The 18,214-nt window shown below is 35.6% G+C and overlaps 1 protein-coding gene across 1 annotated transcript in view; it reads left to right on the top strand.

Annotated features, from left to right (window-relative positions):
• The first annotated feature begins 282 nt into the window (after window positions 1-282).
• The window catches only part of LOC142986139 (proton-coupled amino acid transporter-like protein acs), a 91,111-nt gene continuing 73,179 nt past the window's right edge, over window positions 283-18,214 (top strand). The window contains exon 1 of the mRNA XM_076134423.1: window positions 283-411. The gene's annotated coding sequence lies outside the window, so the exon portion shown is untranslated. The remainder of the gene's footprint in view (window positions 412-18,214) is intronic.

Here is an 18,214-nt window from a genome sequence, read left to right as displayed (position 1 = left end):
ACCTTATTTTGGATTTTTCATTTCAAACAAATAAAATTATGTACTTATCAGTGATCTTAGAAAATCATCCCCTGGCGGGTTAAAACAGGGAACGAAAGTCAACTCACATTTTTCTCATCTTTTACGCGAGCGAAGCGCAGTTCTCCTAGTTCAAAATAATTGTAGTACATCTATCCTTGAAGAAAGTCGGGACTTCAGGAAAACAAACAAAAGAAGCATGAATGACGTACAATCAGAAACCACAATCGAATCATTAATGATGAATCGAGCGCACTCATTACCGTCAGATTGGTCGCAAAGGACAGTATTATCTGAGTTGAGCGTGCGACCGGCAACAGTCACCTGTGCTCGCGCGTACGAATCACGCGCATACCACGAAATTGCGCGCGCGCACAACAAAACGAAAAAACGGTAAGTTTTTTTTAAAACTTTACTATTATTTTCTTTCTCTATTGTATTTTTTTATTGTATTCTTAAAAAGCTGTGCGTAATTTTTTCATATAGTGTTGTTCTGTTGTGTTTGTGAAATTTTGCAATCGATAGTGAAGGTTGTTTAGAAGGCTGTATGTTTGGTATCACGATACAAGTTTATTAAAAAATAATTATTATGTTTCGCTGTGCGTAGTTTATTTTTTAATATTATTCTGGTGTTTTTCTTTTAATGGTTTGTTTTATTGTTGACAAAATTGACGTAAACATTTGTTGTTCGAATTTCTATTTAGTATTGTTAAAATTAGTAATAGTGTGTGTGACAAAAAATATGATTTTAAAAATGTGTTTGCGATAATCAGTGTGACTTTTAACGTTTAGTGACAATGTTTATTTACTGCATATAAGTGTATATAAACAAACTAACAAAAGCGTATAATATGTAACGAATCATAACAAATATAATGCAGTGTTTAATAGAACATTGTTTTAGAGTGTACAATGAAAACAAACATATTGTTTGCTCATATTTGTATTATGAAGACGAGAGTAACTGTTGTGATTTTGTAGCTAAACTGCTTGATCGATATTGGTAAAATGTTATTTAGACAAAGACTAAAAAAGTGGAATTAATCGTTTCCGGAATTGTGTGTGTGGGAATCGTTAAGTAAGTGTGAGTGCAATGGTTAAGTTGACGATCGCTACACCGAGTGTCGCATGTTTGATTCTCACGTGGTGCAAATATATTTGTGCAGTTTTTGTTCGCGTTTAGTATTTATACAATTACTGGTTCTGACAATCGTGTATCAAAATAAAACTGGTTTGAAACAATAATTGGTATTTCAACAGAGGCATCAGCTGTTTTAAGTGTCAATATTTTTATCGGTAATATTTGTTTTGAAAAATGTTTTCGCAAAAGTCGTTATGTTATTTTCTGTTCACGGTCATCTGTTTCCAAACTAAGCAGAGCTTGTAGTCTGGTGACCAGATAGCCGATTAGCATGCTTTTTATACTTCTAAATACATCTATCTATCTAATCAGCCCGTATCCACCCACTGTTGAGTATAGGCCTCCCCCTCAGCACGCCACTTTATACGGTCCTCCGCTTGTCTCATCCATTTCGGCCCTACACATTTAACAATGTCGTCCGACCATCTAGTTGCAGGCCTTCCTTGAGACCTTCGCCCATTCCATGGCCGCCATTCAGTGACATTCTAAATACATACTTAGATATATTTTCAATGTAATAATATGGCAAAACCAAATCACCTTTTTACATAGGACTAACATTGTAAATGACGAAACGAGGTGTCTTTTCGCACACTTGTGTATTATACGTCTTCTCGTATAATAGGCATGATTTTATTAATTACAAGCTGACCCCCGCAACTTCGCTTGTGTTACATAAGAGAGAACGGGTCATATTCTCCCGTTCATATATCGTTTTTGTAACACTTTTTACTGTTTCTCTGCGCCTGTTAGTCGTAGCGTGATGTTATATAGCCTGCCTTCCTCATTAAATAGGCTATCCAACAGTAAGAAATTTTCAATTCACACCAGTAGTTCCTGAGATAAGCGCGTTCAAACAAACAAACAAACTCTTCAGTTTTATAGTATTAGCGTAGAAGTACAGATTAATCGGAAAAAAAATAGTACAGACCAAGAAAATTCCTTCATATTATTATTATCACGCCTTGTTCCTATGCGGGTCGGTAGAGAACTAGCTAGTTCCTTTACATACTTGTTTTACCTTCAAGCTCATATATCTCGTAAGCACGAATCAATTAACATATTATAATAATTATATAAGGCACGTCTTTATTGAAATTGTTAGTTTAGTAGAATCTTTTAATGTAGGTAATAAGTGGAACCTATGTTTAAAAAAATATAATTTCTTTTAAATAATGATCACTGCTCCAACGGTGAAGGAAAAACGTCGTGATGAAACCTTTCACGCCTAAAAATTGTGTAACTCCTCCCTCTTTCGGGACGAAATCCTTGGAGTGGAACAGTCACCATTAAAAAAATCTGTTAAGTATTAGCAGATTACATAGAGTAGTAGTAGATAAAAAGATAAGTAAAACACTTGTTAACGTGAAAATATTAAACTTTTTTTTGTACAATAAATTGTAAATATAAAAAGTATAATTTGGAAGGAAAGGCTTTTGCCTAACAGTGGGGCACTCAAACAGGCTAGAGAAATAAGAAAAATTGAGCGACTCACACATAAATAAATATCTTATTCTAAACTAAGCAGAGCTTGTACGCACTATGACAGACAAATCTCATCTTGTTTCACTAATTGAAGTAACCGGTCATAACTTAGGACTTGAAATATTTATTCTTTACTCGTAATTAACTCACAAACTGGTTTTGTTATTTAGAAAACTTATCCTTAAAGGCAATAACCATTAACCTTCTATATCGTCATTTATCACACAAAATCTCAAAACCACTCAAGTGCGAGTTGGACCCACGCACGACGAACACGTACCAGTATTTATAAAAACGACGCAAAATCGCGTTCATTGCAAGGAGCCTCCTATATTAATGTTATTCTGTTTTAGTTGTTGTTACTGCGGCAACAAGAAATGCATAATTTGTGTCAAATTCGACTGCCTGACGTTACAGCCTGGTAACGGACAGACAGACAGCGAATTCACACAACAGACAGTAATTAAATAGGGTTCAGTTTTTACGGTTTGAGTACGAAACTGTCAAAACTGTTTATCTTGGCGTGTAGCGGTGAATTAATGTTTCAATTACGAAGCTTAAAATTCCCGGTCGGAAAGAAGGAAAGCACACTTACGTTAAGATTACCGATACAGGCTGCACCTAGAGGGGTTGACACATTTTAATTTTTGTAATCCTATACTGGTAATAAATGATTTTTAATTTATTTTTTTACTTAACATTCAGACAGCAGCCGCGTAATTTTAAACGTCATAAAGAAACAGCGTCATCTAAGGAAAATATACGTAGGTTGTCCGTGAATTTCCTTCCTTGTTGTTGATTACTGGTACTCTTGTTATAAGTAACTTAATGATATCATCTGTTAAACCTCCAACTGTTAGACTTGTTTATGGAGTATTAGGACTTTCAAGATAGTACTGGATGAAATTCAAAGTTTCAAGCCTCCATTGCAATGAATTAAATTTTCTAACTAATAGGCTTGCAGGTTCTTAACATTATACCTACTGACTTACAAATACCTACATACCTTTTACACTACACAGGGGGAGGGAAGACTAAAATTTACCTATAAAAGAAATGCATTTAAGATGCAAAATTTCGGCAAATAATTTCGCCTCGATGTGCCTTTTAGGTACATTGGCACTGGTAGATTATTAAACTGGTTACTTACAAATACATGTAAAGCTATATAAGTGTATGCAACAAAACTTGTAAATTTGAGTTACAGCTTTGGAGCTTAAGGGTCATTGAACTGCATATTTAGTTTTGATCAAACTTCTTACAGCTTTAATAACTTGTATTACTTATACACAGTTTATAAAAATCTATTTGGTATATACCAAGCGTGAAATGAAATTTCTTATTAGGTTATTTCCCTTGCTCTTCCTTGTAAAGAAGTATTTATAAGCAGAGGTAGCAAAGTTATTGTAAGTAATGTTAACGGAGAAAATAATAAGTAAATACCAAGTGCGAGTTAAACTCGCGAACGAAGGGTTCAGTACTATTGTTTTCAAAAACAAAAATTATGTCTTTTGTATGGAAACCCCTTAAATATCTATTTTATTTTGGTTTTTAGTATTTATTGCTAAAGCAGTAACAGGAAAATGTCATCTGTGAAAATTTCATCTGCCTTACTTTCACGGTTCATGAGATACAGCCTGAGAGACAGACAAACAGCGAAGTATTAGTAATAGGACTCCCGTTTTACCCTTAGGGTACGGATCCCTAAAAATAATTTAACCTATTGCTGCCTCGCCGCTGGGTTAGGAGTTAGGCCTTAAGTTAGCTGTTATAAAAAGAAACTAGCGTTGCTTTATTTCCATTCATGTAGTTTTGAAATATGTGTATAACAAGACTGTAAGTTACTAGTACGTGCCGTAGCTAAATCTTATTTACTATTGATTAACTTGCTGATAAGGAATAGTAACCACATAACTATGATTTTTCATGTTCATGAGTAAGTTGGTCACGACTACGCGATTTGAGAGAGAATTTCATGATTTTCTATTTCACTGATGAGACTGAATGAGACATAGGTACATATCTGAGTTCACAAGTTTTGTTAAAATCAAAATCGGTTAAGCTTTATCCACTCAAACGTCCGTGGAGACTAAAGTAAGTATCCATAATTATATTACAATACCCTCCACGGACGTTTGAGGGGTTATTGTAGTTGGTGGGAGTTATATTTATGTAGCAAAGATTATAATTAGTGAACTAGAAAATAGTGGCAATTCGGCAGAAATATATTATGGTTTGCAGCTGCGCTCACCGGTCGGTAAACGACCTATGGGTTAAGCAAACTTTGGCGCGGTCATTCCATAGCTGGGTGACCGCATATTGGTATTTGAACTGGGCGTCTCCGTGCTTCTGAGCGCACGTAAAAAGTCCGTCTCGGTTGTTGTCAATTAAGATAGCAGCCGTTAAGCCACGTCAAAGGCCTTCGGGCGGCTTGAGCAACTTTGACTAGGGTGACATCTAACCATACGATAAGAAGAAGTCATATTTTTTTGATGTTATAAAAGACACGATAGATATCGCGTTTATCGATAATAAATAAGACAAAATAAATGCATTTTGTCTATGAAATGTCGATTCAAAAATCAAACCTGCTTGCTTTAATTTTTGAATCGTCATTCATTAACTTTCGAAGGACATTGGATAATAGAATACCTATTCTAGTGATTACAATAGGTTTCATAATTAAAAGGAATAAATGCTTATTCTAAATCTCAGTTCATTATTAAGTCATTGACCTTTTTCTTTAACTGATGTACAAAAACGTCTTGTTTTTTAACTGCACGTTTGGCGCAGTGATTAAAGTTGTCACCTCGCCGCAATAACTTTAGCACCGCGTGTGGTGTGTTCGAATCCCACCAGGGACAAATATTTGTGTGATGAGTTCGAGTATTTGTTCTGAGCCTGGTTGTTAATTTATCTATACGAGTATATATTTAGAAGTATGTTTATCAGTTTTTTGGTCACCATAGTATTTAACTCTGCTTAGTTTAGAAGTGGCCGTGTGTTAGTTGTCCAATAATATTTATTATGATATATTTTTTTATCACATAATACCAAAGTATTTTCTACAGGTGGTGTTAAACTATGCTATGTTATGTATATATTTTTAGGCCACTATACATCTAAATGATAATCACAGCCTAATGATGCAATTAAGTTCGTTTGACAACTTTTTCTGTTCAACAAAAAGTTAAGCATTCGTATTTGAAACATTACCATGTGCCGTTTTTTGTGAACTAAAGCAAAAAAGTATTGTTTTGTACAGGTTATTTAGACGTAAAAACGTGACGATATCTCAAATTATTACTTTGAAACATGTATAAAATTGCGCCTTGTTCCTCCATGGGTAGACATGCACCAATGATTGCTATAAAAAAAAACGAATACTTTTTTTAGGCTATATGGCAAAATGTTCGCCTCGTATTGCGGACTAACGTTGTGAACGGCAAATCGCAGGTGTATTTCACGCGCCCTTTGCCTATACCTTCGAATGCAATACGCGTGATTTTATGTACTAAATAACACGGTTTTGAGTGGTATATTATGTATTATGTAAAATTACAAACGGATTTGTACACAAAGCATTCATCGTACCTATGTTACTTACTTTTATTCTGACTGTGGCTTGGTTCCATAAACTCATTCTTTTAAAAAAATAAACGCAAAAATAAATAATAATTAACTATTTTTATAAACGTAAAATAAAACTTACTTTTAATAGACCAAACTATTTTTGTAAAACTATTCTCGAGTTCTTTGTCGTATTGATCAAGCGAACTGTCAGCCAAATCACCCATCTGTGACCCGTCCGCGGTGACCATTGCTTACCGCATCGTATACAATTTTGCAGCTGGTAACTGGTTCTATCCATCTCAAACGACATAACAAGTTGTGTTTATAAACAAACTAGCTCGTAATACATTAAACTCGATGCTGCAAGTCATTGTGGACAATAAATGACTTTTTGAAAGCTGTTGACCTCAAAGTGACGAGTGTGAATGATATTGACAACCTCTTACCTTGGGACTTATCATTCAAGTTTGAGGCACTCGTAGCCAGTTGCTATCATCGGTAAACGAACGGGTTAAGCTACGCTCGGCGCGCTCATTCCATAGATGGGTGGCCGCAATGGTATTCAAAACGTCTCCGAGATTCGGAGGACATGTAACACGTCGGATCTAAGAAGAAGAAGATCACGTCCTCTCTGTGCTTTAGAGGGTACGTAAAAAGTCCCCGCGCTGTTGTTGGTTAAGATAACAGCCGTTAGGTCATGTCAATTGTCTTTTGAGCGGCTAGAACAACTTTGACACTAGGTTAACTACTAACTACATATACGAATGAAAAAGGCTATATTGATTGTAAATAATTTTAATGTTATATTTTATTAATGTGAAATGCCTCTGAGCATATGCATCGTTTCAATAATTTATTTGTTTATATTAGTGAAAGATTGTTGAAATACGTTTTGATAGCTTTTCGTGCTGTAAATAAAACGTAAGTAAGGGTTTTGACCGATTGAATGCGTGATGTAAATAAGATATGTAATTAAATTGTACAACGCTGTTCAAATAAAAAAGTAACCTAACACACATCTATACTAATCTATACTAATACTAATATACTAATATACTAATATACTAATATACTAATACTAATTACTAATTTACTAATTTACTAATTTACTAATAATATTATAAAGCTGAAGAGTTTGTTGTTTGTTTGAACGCGCTAATCTCAGGAACTACTGGTCCGATTTGAAAAATTCTTTCAGTCTTAGATAGCCCATTTATCGAGGAAGGCTATAGGCTATATATCATCACGCTACGACCAATAGGAGCAGAGCAGCAGTAAAAAATGTTGGAAAATTTTGACCCATTCTCTCTTATGTGACGCAAGCGAAGTTGCGCGGGTCAGCTAGTTTTTAATAAGGAGTGTTTAAATAAAATATAGCTTTTCAGGTTTTTATAGACTTCGTACGCGTCTATTTCACTGAAATTCCTTCTGGAGCTCTTTCGTGAAAGAGTAACAAACATAGAATACATAATATATACATCCAATGTGCATTCATAATCACAAACTTTCGCATTTAAGTATAATATTAGTAGGATCTATAACTTAAGGGAAAAATGTATTATTCTGGAATCCAAATTACCTAAAACTTTGCTAAAATCACTGTTTGATTGTAACAATCTTTGTATATTATGTCGATAAAGACTGCGTGAAGGTCACGGCTGTTTTTGTCAACTCTTCCTTTAACAATACAGAGATACTGAGAACTGTAACCGATTTTAGCTTTAAAAAATACTTTCTTAGATCTTTTGTTTGTTGTGGATGTTGTCTCGAGCCAAATTTTTTTTTACTCTTGTGGTTAACGTGGTCACTATGCCGCAATAACCGTAGCGCATGCGGTATGGTGGGTTCAAATCCCGCCTGAAACAAATATTAGTATAATGAGCACGAGTATTTTTTCTAAGCCTGTTTGTCAATTTGTCTATATAAGTATGTATTTAGAAGTATATAAGTATGTTTATCAGTTGTTTGGTTACCATAGTACAGGCTCTGACGGACGAAAATTAAATCAGGCGACCGTGTATGAGTTGTCCGAACATATATTTAAATTTCTATTATCTTTTTATTAGTCCATGGTTGTCCTGCGGGCAAGAGTCTTCTCCTAAACGAAGTTAGGCTTTGAGTACTCCAAGGAGGCCAGGTGCGAGTTGGTAACTTTGTGTATAAACAAGAAAAGTGTCAAAGAAATGTTTGACATGCAAGATTTAATCACTATATTAAATGTTTATAATATAAGGGTCATAGTATAACCGAAAAAGAACACGCACAAATACTCAAATAATACTTTTTCACTACATTGTTGAACTAGAAGTCTATAAATAAGGAAAGTATTTAATCCATATCCTTCAGTATATTTCCTGTGAGCTCACGTCACTCTGAGAAAAGGTACTTTGTATGCGAGTAACGCATACACCTTCGCTCCATACTTCTATACACACACCTTCGGCGAAGGTTAAATGTCACTGATGACAGTGAGACAACACGCGAATTATTTTGAAAAACATCTTGCATTTTGATTTCGTAACTGGTTTTGCGGGTGCATAATGTATTGTGAATTTATATGTCATACAATGCCGGTTATCCTTATTCAAATCCGTGGAGTTGTAAGGATTTTTTAAAGTATTCTCTGAGGTTTTGTAAAAGGGAAACTTGTAAGTCTTTTGAAATGATAAATATGTTTTAATAAACAATTTTAATTGATGGTATTTATGGTAACCCTGTAGTGCGCTCCTCTACAATCAATGCTATCGAGTATTGAGAGTTTGACATTTAAAATGCACTGCCAAAATTATTACTAGTGACTGCCTCCACGGCGCAGTGGTTAAAGTCGGCACGGCGAGTACCACTGCGTTGGGATGTCGTGGGTTCGCTTCTCACTCAGCACAATCATTTGTGCAATCTGAAATACTTGTTTCGGGTCTGGTTGTACTGTGTGTCCGTTGTTTATACGTTTGTAAAAGTCCTCGCGACACAATAGCCATTCTTAGTGCGGGAGTCTTTTAGACAGTCGATGGTCATAGAAAATATGCTGCGCCGCGCCGGAGCACAGCAGTGGCAAACCTGGCACGGTTGGGGCAAGCGGGAGGATTGGGGTCAAAATAAGTCGTTTAAATATTTTTTGATGTGTAGTCTGTCTTTAGAATATTTTTTTTCCCTGAAGCGCGATTCTCTACTATCGGTTCTATCGAGTATCTAAAGTTTGACATTTAAAATGTACTGTCAAAATGGTTCCTACGACGCGACGCCCCTAAGAGCGTTTGGGCGTTTGTCCACCGCCGCCGTCACCGTCACGTCGCCGAGAACGCGATGTCGGCGCCGAAATTTTGACGGGCCGATGTGCCGGCAATACAAAACACATATGCGCTTGTCCACCGTCGCCGCCACCGTCGCCGTTGCACCGTATAAACTAAACCAGCGAAATCGGTCCGGTGACGGCGGCGGTGGACAAACGATCGCCGTCACGTCATATTAAACTCGGCCCGAAATAGTCTCGTTCTCGTACAATTACGTATAGGTCTCATAGAATGTTCTATACTTTTATAGTTTTTAATTGTCTTTACATAATTGAAGTGTGATAATACTAACTTAACTTAACTTGATAATAGTAAAACTAACTAACTAGGCCTTTGCCCAGCGGTAGGCACTCAAACAGGTTAAGGAAAAAAAGAACTAACTTATTTCTTTGCATTAAAGTTTGTTTTGCTTAACTTTGGTCTCTGCTTATCCCGTCAAAAAAAAAAGGGAATTTTACTACGCTTTTCGAGCTTTAATTTATTTTATATTGTGGACGTAGAAGCGTTTTTTGGTGTGTGGCTCTCAATAGAAGATTTTAAATCGAAATCACAAAATCTCAAACAAAAAATAGATTGACAGACAGCCTCCGTGTACTATGACGTCATAGAGTCTGCACCTACGTTCGATTTCCGAGACTAGTTCTATTTTTAGAAAACTTCAATTTTTCCAATTTCAGTTTGAACGTACTCAATATTAGGCCGGAATTTGGTTATATGCTTGGTTTTAGACATACGCTCCTACATGTATACAGTAGGTGTAATTCGGTGCACATTTGGTTGTTATAAAAATTATTTCTTGTCTCTGACTCTGTCCGCTTAGGCTATCGTCATATTGTCTATTGTGATGAGCATGTGTAAGTTTCTGTTCTGACCCTGGTAAATTTGTTCATATGAGTATACATTTAGAAGAATATAAGCATGTTTACCAGTTATTTGGTTACCATAGAACAAGTTCTGCTTAGTTTGGAATCAAATGACGTGTGTGAGTTGTCCGATAATATTTACGAGTATCTATTTATGAATGGTTTATTTTTCCCACAGTTTCGGTTTCGAAGGGATTTCTAAATTGAAAACCAACATATACATATAAGGCCATTCTAGGGTCTCTAATAAAAAAAAGTAATCGGTTCTCTAGTTTCGGTTTGAAGTAGAGAACGACAGAGTAACTTTCGCATTTATAATATTAGTCATACATTAGGTTAATAAAGAGCTAGTCGTTCACGTGTACCTATTTACTAGTAATTATTTCTCATACAAATAATTTTATGATCGTAACTTGCGATACCAAACGTTTTCCTTAAGAGATTTAAAAGAACGAGTTTTTAAATAGGTATGTCTGACCACGGGTAAGCATGACATAGCAAAAACAATTTTATTAGAATTTATTTTATTATAAAAACAAATCGCTTATTTCTTAGATAACAACAACCGCGTATCGATCTCTGCCGAGGTTGTTCTGTGGATGGGTGACCATCTTATACATATCGAGGTCCTCCGTGTTTCGAAAGGTACGTTAAATTGTGGGTCCCGGCTGATATTTTCAAAGATCTTTAGTAGTCGTTAACAGAAAGCTTGAAAGTCTGACAATCGTCTCACCGAAGGGTATCGTGTTATAATCCAGGTAACTGGCTTGTGGAGGTCAGATGGGCAGTCGCTCCATGTAAAATACTGATATCCAGCTGCATCCGTTGAGAATGGAAGCCGATTCCAACATAGTTTGGAAGGAAGGCTAAGTTGATATTTCAGCTGGTTTGACGTAACGTGTTAATCTAAGAAAGAAAACGATGTACAGCATAGTGGCTTTTATAAACTTGGGATTCAAAGCCAAGATCTCGCGCTTGCATATACTACCGATGTCCTATAATATGTAGTTGTTGAAGCCACCCCAGGGCTTTCACGGCTTTTATCTTAATTGACAACGAGTAGTTGTGAACGGTGCCGTGGACTTTTTAACGTGCCCTTCGACGCTTAGAGACGTTCAATCAATTAGTACCTTACCTACTCAGTGGTTCACCGTACATGGAGATACTCAGCCAACATTTACTTATCGGTAAGCGCGCAAACTATCATCACTTATTATATTCTCTTTATACTTGTATATAAATTTCTTCTAAGATAATCGCATATATGTTAGGTATGTAACTGAGAGCACATTTTTTTAAGACGGATAAAACAATCTTTTATCTTTATCTTTTTATTATATTTAATGCATATCTATCTTCGGGTGCCCAGTACACTGGCATCATTGCCAAATTGAATCAAGTTGAATAGCAATACTTGTTATGGTGCTCATAGAAACCAACTCATTAGTTACACCGATAAGACCATGTAAAAAATTATATATTTACCCTCTTATTCATAAAAATATATGAAGTTATGAATGGCTTATAAAGTCTTTGTTGCTTTCACTCCTTAGCGAAATGAAAAAGAGAAAACATATTGTAGTAGCCTTTTAACTAAAATAGGTTTATAGTGTGTTTATAAACAAGAGGGTTATTGTATTAATGTCCCACTGCCGGGTAAATGCCTCCTTCCGGGTTAAGGGAGGAGTTAGACCTTGAGTCCACCATATTGGCGAAATGCTGGGACTTTGCATGCTATCAAAAAAAGTATTAAAGAACTCGCAGACATTTATTGATCCCTCAACTTCAGAAAATATATTTTTTTGTTTAAAATATTTCTGTACTTCAATTAAGTATTTCGAAGCAAGTTATGCCTAGTTTGTATTTGATTGGTGGGTGCAGCTAGTTACGAATATCTTAAAACTACACCTTGCCTTATTTATTTTCGTACATAGAGTAGGCTTGTCAAACTGGATATACAAATAGGGGACATACAAGATTTTATTACACCATTGATAATTGGACGGCCTCCTTGGCGTAGTGGTTGGAGTCGCCACGCCACTACCAGTGACACACTGTGGTTGTGGGTTCGGTTCCCACACGGAACAAATATTTGTGTGATCCACAGATAGTTGTTTCGGGTCTGATTTTACTTTGTGTCCGTTGTTGTATGTTTGTAAAAGTCCCCGCGACACTAGAGGAATACTTAGCGGGAGCTGTCTTAAAAAATAAACCAATTACCGAATCTACCACTGCTCGGAAAGGGGGTAGAGACTTATGAGAAAAGCTAGCATGAAACTCGCGGCCATTCTTCAATCGCCAATATATTGACTATGTAATAGTACTACATTTATGTATAATTATACTATTACTTTTGGTTACCATCGTACAAGCTCTGCTTAGTTTGGAATCAAATGACCGTTGTGAGTTGTCCAATGATATTTATTTATGTGGTTGATAAAATAATTGATCATGCATTGATATTAATAAAAATACCTTCATTTTTTCTTCCTATTAAAACTTATAACAAGTGATAATTGAAATACGCATATAACTTGGAAATGCTGTAGGTGTGTGCCCTGGAATGAACTCTTAACCTTTTACTTCCTACGTTGTACTACTTAGGAGTCATTATAAGTTTAATTGAAAGTTTTCTTGCATAGAGAATCTTGTTCACGTGACTTCTTTTGCGCGGAAATATTTACTTTATAATAAGGTATCCTATTATTTGATTTTGATTAATAATATAAATGCGAGAGCTTGCCGAGATGGATCTATGTATGATTGGTCTTTTTTACGAAAAAACTACTGGTCGCATTATAAATTTTGATACACAATTAGTTTATAGCTTAGATCAACACATAGGATAATTTTATTACGACAAATCGGCACCTCGATTCTCTACCACTATCGGCTAGCTGTCGGAAACATTCGTATGACAGTCGGTTCAGCGCCTCTAGCGGGCGTCGTAGAAACTATTTTTGCAGTACATTTTAAATGTCAAACTTTCGATACTCGATAATACCATCTGTAGAGAATCGTGCTACCGATGTCAGTTATTCTATAAATGCCGAATCTGTCTGCTGAAATACATAAAACTCCATTCAACACTTGCGAATAAAAGAATATGAAAGTCGTATTCTAGTATGTGTTGTTCATTCAGAACTTATCAATTCAAGGCAATAAAATGTCGTATTTAAATAGTATTGTAGAATTGTCATAAAATTATCAATGAAAACAGCATGTACAATCGAAACCGTCGAGTTTCGAGAGTTTGACAATTATATTGTATTGCCAATATAGTCCGCTAGAGGCGCTGGTTAGATTTTAATACAACATTTTTCGATGGCCAGCCGGTTGTCGATACTCGAAAGTTGTACAGAATCGTACTACTGATCGTATAAAAAAGATATAGCGGTACGTATAACATATCGAAGTAATTCAACGGTCAATTTCTTCCAATCAAATCTTGTAATTTCGAATCTAGTTAATTGAATTAGCATAAACATAATTCTTATTATTTTTGGTACGATACGGATTGAGCGGAATGGTTCCGGTGTAAAAGTATCTTGTGTGTTAATCTAGATAATAAACTATTTATATACAAATTTCGTTAAAACCTAAATACTTCAGGTAGTTTATAACCTAAATTAACACAGAAGTTTTTACCACGGGAAATCTTAGCGCACGGAATAAGTCGCGGGCGGAAGGTAGTTAATTATAATGTACATAAATTGTCTATACCATGGCTCTTTATTGAACTGTCAGAAATATTATATTTGTACCTCTGCTGCACCTAAGCACGGACAAAATCAATTGTTGTAACTAATTAAACTCGAAATTGTAATTTGTATCCATCAGTCGCATTCACCACAGGACGTATAACGTTGTTGCGAGAAAATTCGGTACTCCAAACATTTGTTATCGGCATGTTGTGGTGGTGTATTGCCCAACCGCGTAATAGAGTCATAACTCGATTCAAACATTGTTGAGCGAAATTGATTATTTTTACTGCCATTCCACTACGTACTTGATGTAAAATGCGGAGTTATTTTGATAGTAATTTTTAGAGTTATGTAAGACCGTCGCAGTTAGCACATGATTGTTTTGTACCTTAGTTTTTCTCTAGAGATTTTTAGTAAGTTATTTCTTGGTTTACTTATAGCCTCACTCTCCTTTTGTTTTACTCAGTAACTGCTGATTGTAGGGTCTCGGTTTTGTATTTACTAATACTAACTATCTTAATAATAATATTCTTAATAGTAACCGGTAGCACTTGCATATTTTTGACTCCAACAACATAAATAAATGCCGACAGACTCTTTGCATCTTTATGTAAAATTGGAAGCCGTTTCCGTGTAAATCCCGATCCCTCGGGAACACCGGGGTAAAGGGCTACGCCTATGTGTTATTATGAGTCTTCAGCTACCTACATACCAAATTTGATCGACATCGGTCCAGTAGTATTTGCGTGAAAGAGTAACAAACATCCATGCATGCATACTCACAAACTTTCACATTCATAATATTAGTAGGATAAATGTGAAGTAAAAAAATCACATGTTATGATTGAATAGTCATAAGTCTGCGTGTCTCGAAAATCGGATTCATGTTTTTTAATCTGGCCCATTGTGGAGAAGTGTTAAGCCGTTTGCTGCCAATCATTTAGTTCGATACCGCCACTGTAACTTTTATCAATGAAACATTATCTTGACATAGAAGTGTTGTAATAGACTATTAAGATAAAACCTATACTCTAATATATCTATACTAATACCTACTATAAAATTGTAGAGTTTGTTTTGTTTGAACGCGCAAATCTCAGGAACTACTGGTGCGAATTAAAAAATATATTTTACTGTTGGATAGCCTATTTATTGAGGAAGACTATATAAATTCACACTATGATCAATAAGAGAGTACCAGTAAAAAAATGTGACAAAAACGGAAAAAAATATGACCTTTTCGCTCTTAACTGCACGTTTGGCGCAGTGGTTTAAGCGGTCACCTCGCCGCAACAACCGGAGCGCCGCGTGTGGTGGGTTCGAATCCCACCCGGGACAAATCTTTGTGTGATGAGCACGAGTATTTGTTCTGAGCCTGGTTGTCAAATATCTTTATAAGTATATATTTAGAAGTATATAAGTATATGTTTATCAGTTATTTAGTTACCATAGTACAAGCTCTGCTTAGTTTGGAATCAAATGACCGTGTGTGAGTTGTCCAATAATATTTATTTATTTTATTTATTATGTGACGCAAGCTAGTCTTTTATATACTTCAATGACGATATCCCTCTTAATCAGATTAGCGGATGTATTAATATCTCCCATTATTGTAAAAAAATATAGCGTATAAGTCGGATTAGCAATTAAAGTGCAATCAATTAATATGCATTTGTGTATTAATATGTGATGCCTGTCTTTATCGTCTTAGTGTTAGCCTACATTCGCTTCCTAGTTCGAGCGACATAAAAATAGAATTGAATAATTCAGTTGGAATTATCTCAATCAAGTAGCTTAGATTGGTATAACTATAGGACCTTACATGGGATTAACATTATTGATGGCGAAACGCATTACATTATTAATGTACCTACTCCAGACATGTGGCTATTCCTTCGGGTATAATACGTAGGAAAGTATAAATTATGTTTTCGGGGGAAGACAACAGTGGCGCTATTCTCTACAATTGGAACCATCGAGTATATTATTAGTTAGTGTATATAATTTTTAAATGTACTGCAAAAATATTTTCTACGACGTCCGCTAGAAGCGCTGATCTGACTTTCAAACAAATTTTCAACAGCTAGCTGGTTGTCGATACTCGATATTAGCAGAGAATCGGGCTACAGGCGTAATTATATGAAATTCCATGCCTAAGAATAAAAACACAGAATGAAAAACGAATTAACAAGATTTTAGGTTCCGAGTCATACAAGGTGTAGTAAGTTTTTATGCTGTTTTGCCGATCGCAAGCAAATAGTTAAAATATCGAATGTTTCCATAATTCCTGGTGCACTTCCGATACGAAACCGTTGCTAACAAGCTCCTAAGCATAATCGGAGGGGTTAACAAGGTCGTCAAAGGTCGTTAGTATTGTGCAGTCAAGAAAAAGTCCTTTCAATTCAAATAATAAGTTTGTCTACAATTTTCATTGCTTCTACTGTAGCAATTTCCTAGTGTCCGTACTATCGTATCTTAAGTTTATCTTAGTTTTGATTTCTAAACCTTCTAGTACGTAAATATATGAATTTATGAAAAGCTTATAAAGAGTTTTGTTTCTTTCACCTTAGCGAAATTAAAAAGAGAAAACATTGTAATAGTTTTAACTAAAATATGTTTTTAGTGTGTTTATGAATAAGAGAGTGTAAATATAGTCGTGCACCGATGGCTGTTTTTTATAAAACTGGTCGCTGTAGCCTAATATCAGCTAAGAGGATGTTACTATTCCGATGCTTAAACAAATTAATATATCCTATTACTGTCCCACGGCTGGGCACTGCTCTTGGCACTGAGAGTGGGAATAGAAGTTAAGCCTTAAGACTATCACGCACAGAAAAAATGCGATTGAAGCTTTCTTTGAACTCTCCAAAGAACTATCTAATGGTAGACGGTCAAGGAAAACTCCTCTCGGTGTTATTTTTCCCTAAAAAGGTGTTATTTTCCCCTATAAAAATAGATGATTAAATTTCTTAAAAAAAATCGAGATATTAAACTTGATAATTAATCGATTAGCTTCAGTAGGTTTTAATATCATGAACTATACCTCCTCGTTCCCCCGATCTTAATCCAGTAGATATTTTTTACTGGGAATGTATAAAATAAAAAGTATATTCAAAATCAATACAAAATCTATCAGAACTTCGCCAGAAAATTGACACAGCGTCAGAAGAAATAAATGCAAGAAATTTTGCTTGACTGGTGCAAAGATCTTTTGTACGCCGTTGCAGAGCCTGTATTCGTGCCAGATTTTCGAATAGACTTTTTCTTTTACGCATTCCCAGTAAAAAATATCTACTGGATTTAGATCGCGGGAACGAGGACGCCATACAATTGTACCACTGCGTTCGTCCATTTTCGAGTATACTCGTCGTTCAAATAAAAATAACATTTTTAATGGCAAGAAAAGTGACAAGTGTTGCACAGTTTTGAAATTTTGATTAAATGCGCCAACTTTTGAAATAACTTGCCAAGGGTAGTGTAGTACATTTTTTTTTCAATATGAAGCGTCAAAGTTAACTAACGATATTTTTGTGAACCATGACTCACTAAAACTTAACTTTTTTTATTAAATTAACAATGTTTTGTGCATTAATTTGTTTTACGATTAATAGCATATTTATTGAAGATCACGAAATTAAAAAAAACACAGCGAAATTGTGACATTGGTGATCACAGGACTTGAAAATGCGATCAAGGGTGTGAAATTTCAACTTTTTTGAAAAGTGTCTATTATTGCTGAACTAAGTGAAATGGATTTTTTTTTTTATTTTTCCTAGAACCGGTATGACTTGGCCTTTCATCCTGTCACGGATTATCGTTGAGTTTTGGGACACCCTGTATATATTCGCTTCGCTTAGCCTTTGTTCCAAACTATGTTGGAGTCGGCTTCCAGTCTCACCGGATGCAGCTGAGTACCAGTGTTTTACATGGAGCGACTGCCTATCTGACCTCCACAACCCAGTTACTTAGGTATTAACACGATACCCTTCGGTAAGACTGGTTGTCAGACTTTCAAGCTTCTAACTACTGTTAACGACTGTCAAAGATCTTCGAAAATGACAGCCGGGACCCACAATTTAACGTGCCTTCCGAAACACGGAGGAACTCGATATGCATGAGATGGTCACCCATCCACGGAAC

This window comes from Anticarsia gemmatalis, chromosome Z, assembly GCF_050436995.1.
Source record: "Anticarsia gemmatalis isolate Benzon Research Colony breed Stoneville strain chromosome Z, ilAntGemm2 primary, whole genome shotgun sequence".
Classification (NCBI taxonomy): Eukaryota; Metazoa; Arthropoda; class Insecta; order Lepidoptera; family Erebidae; genus Anticarsia; species Anticarsia gemmatalis.
Note: the sequence above shows the minus strand (reverse complement) of the source record. Positions and strands in the feature narration are given on the sequence as shown.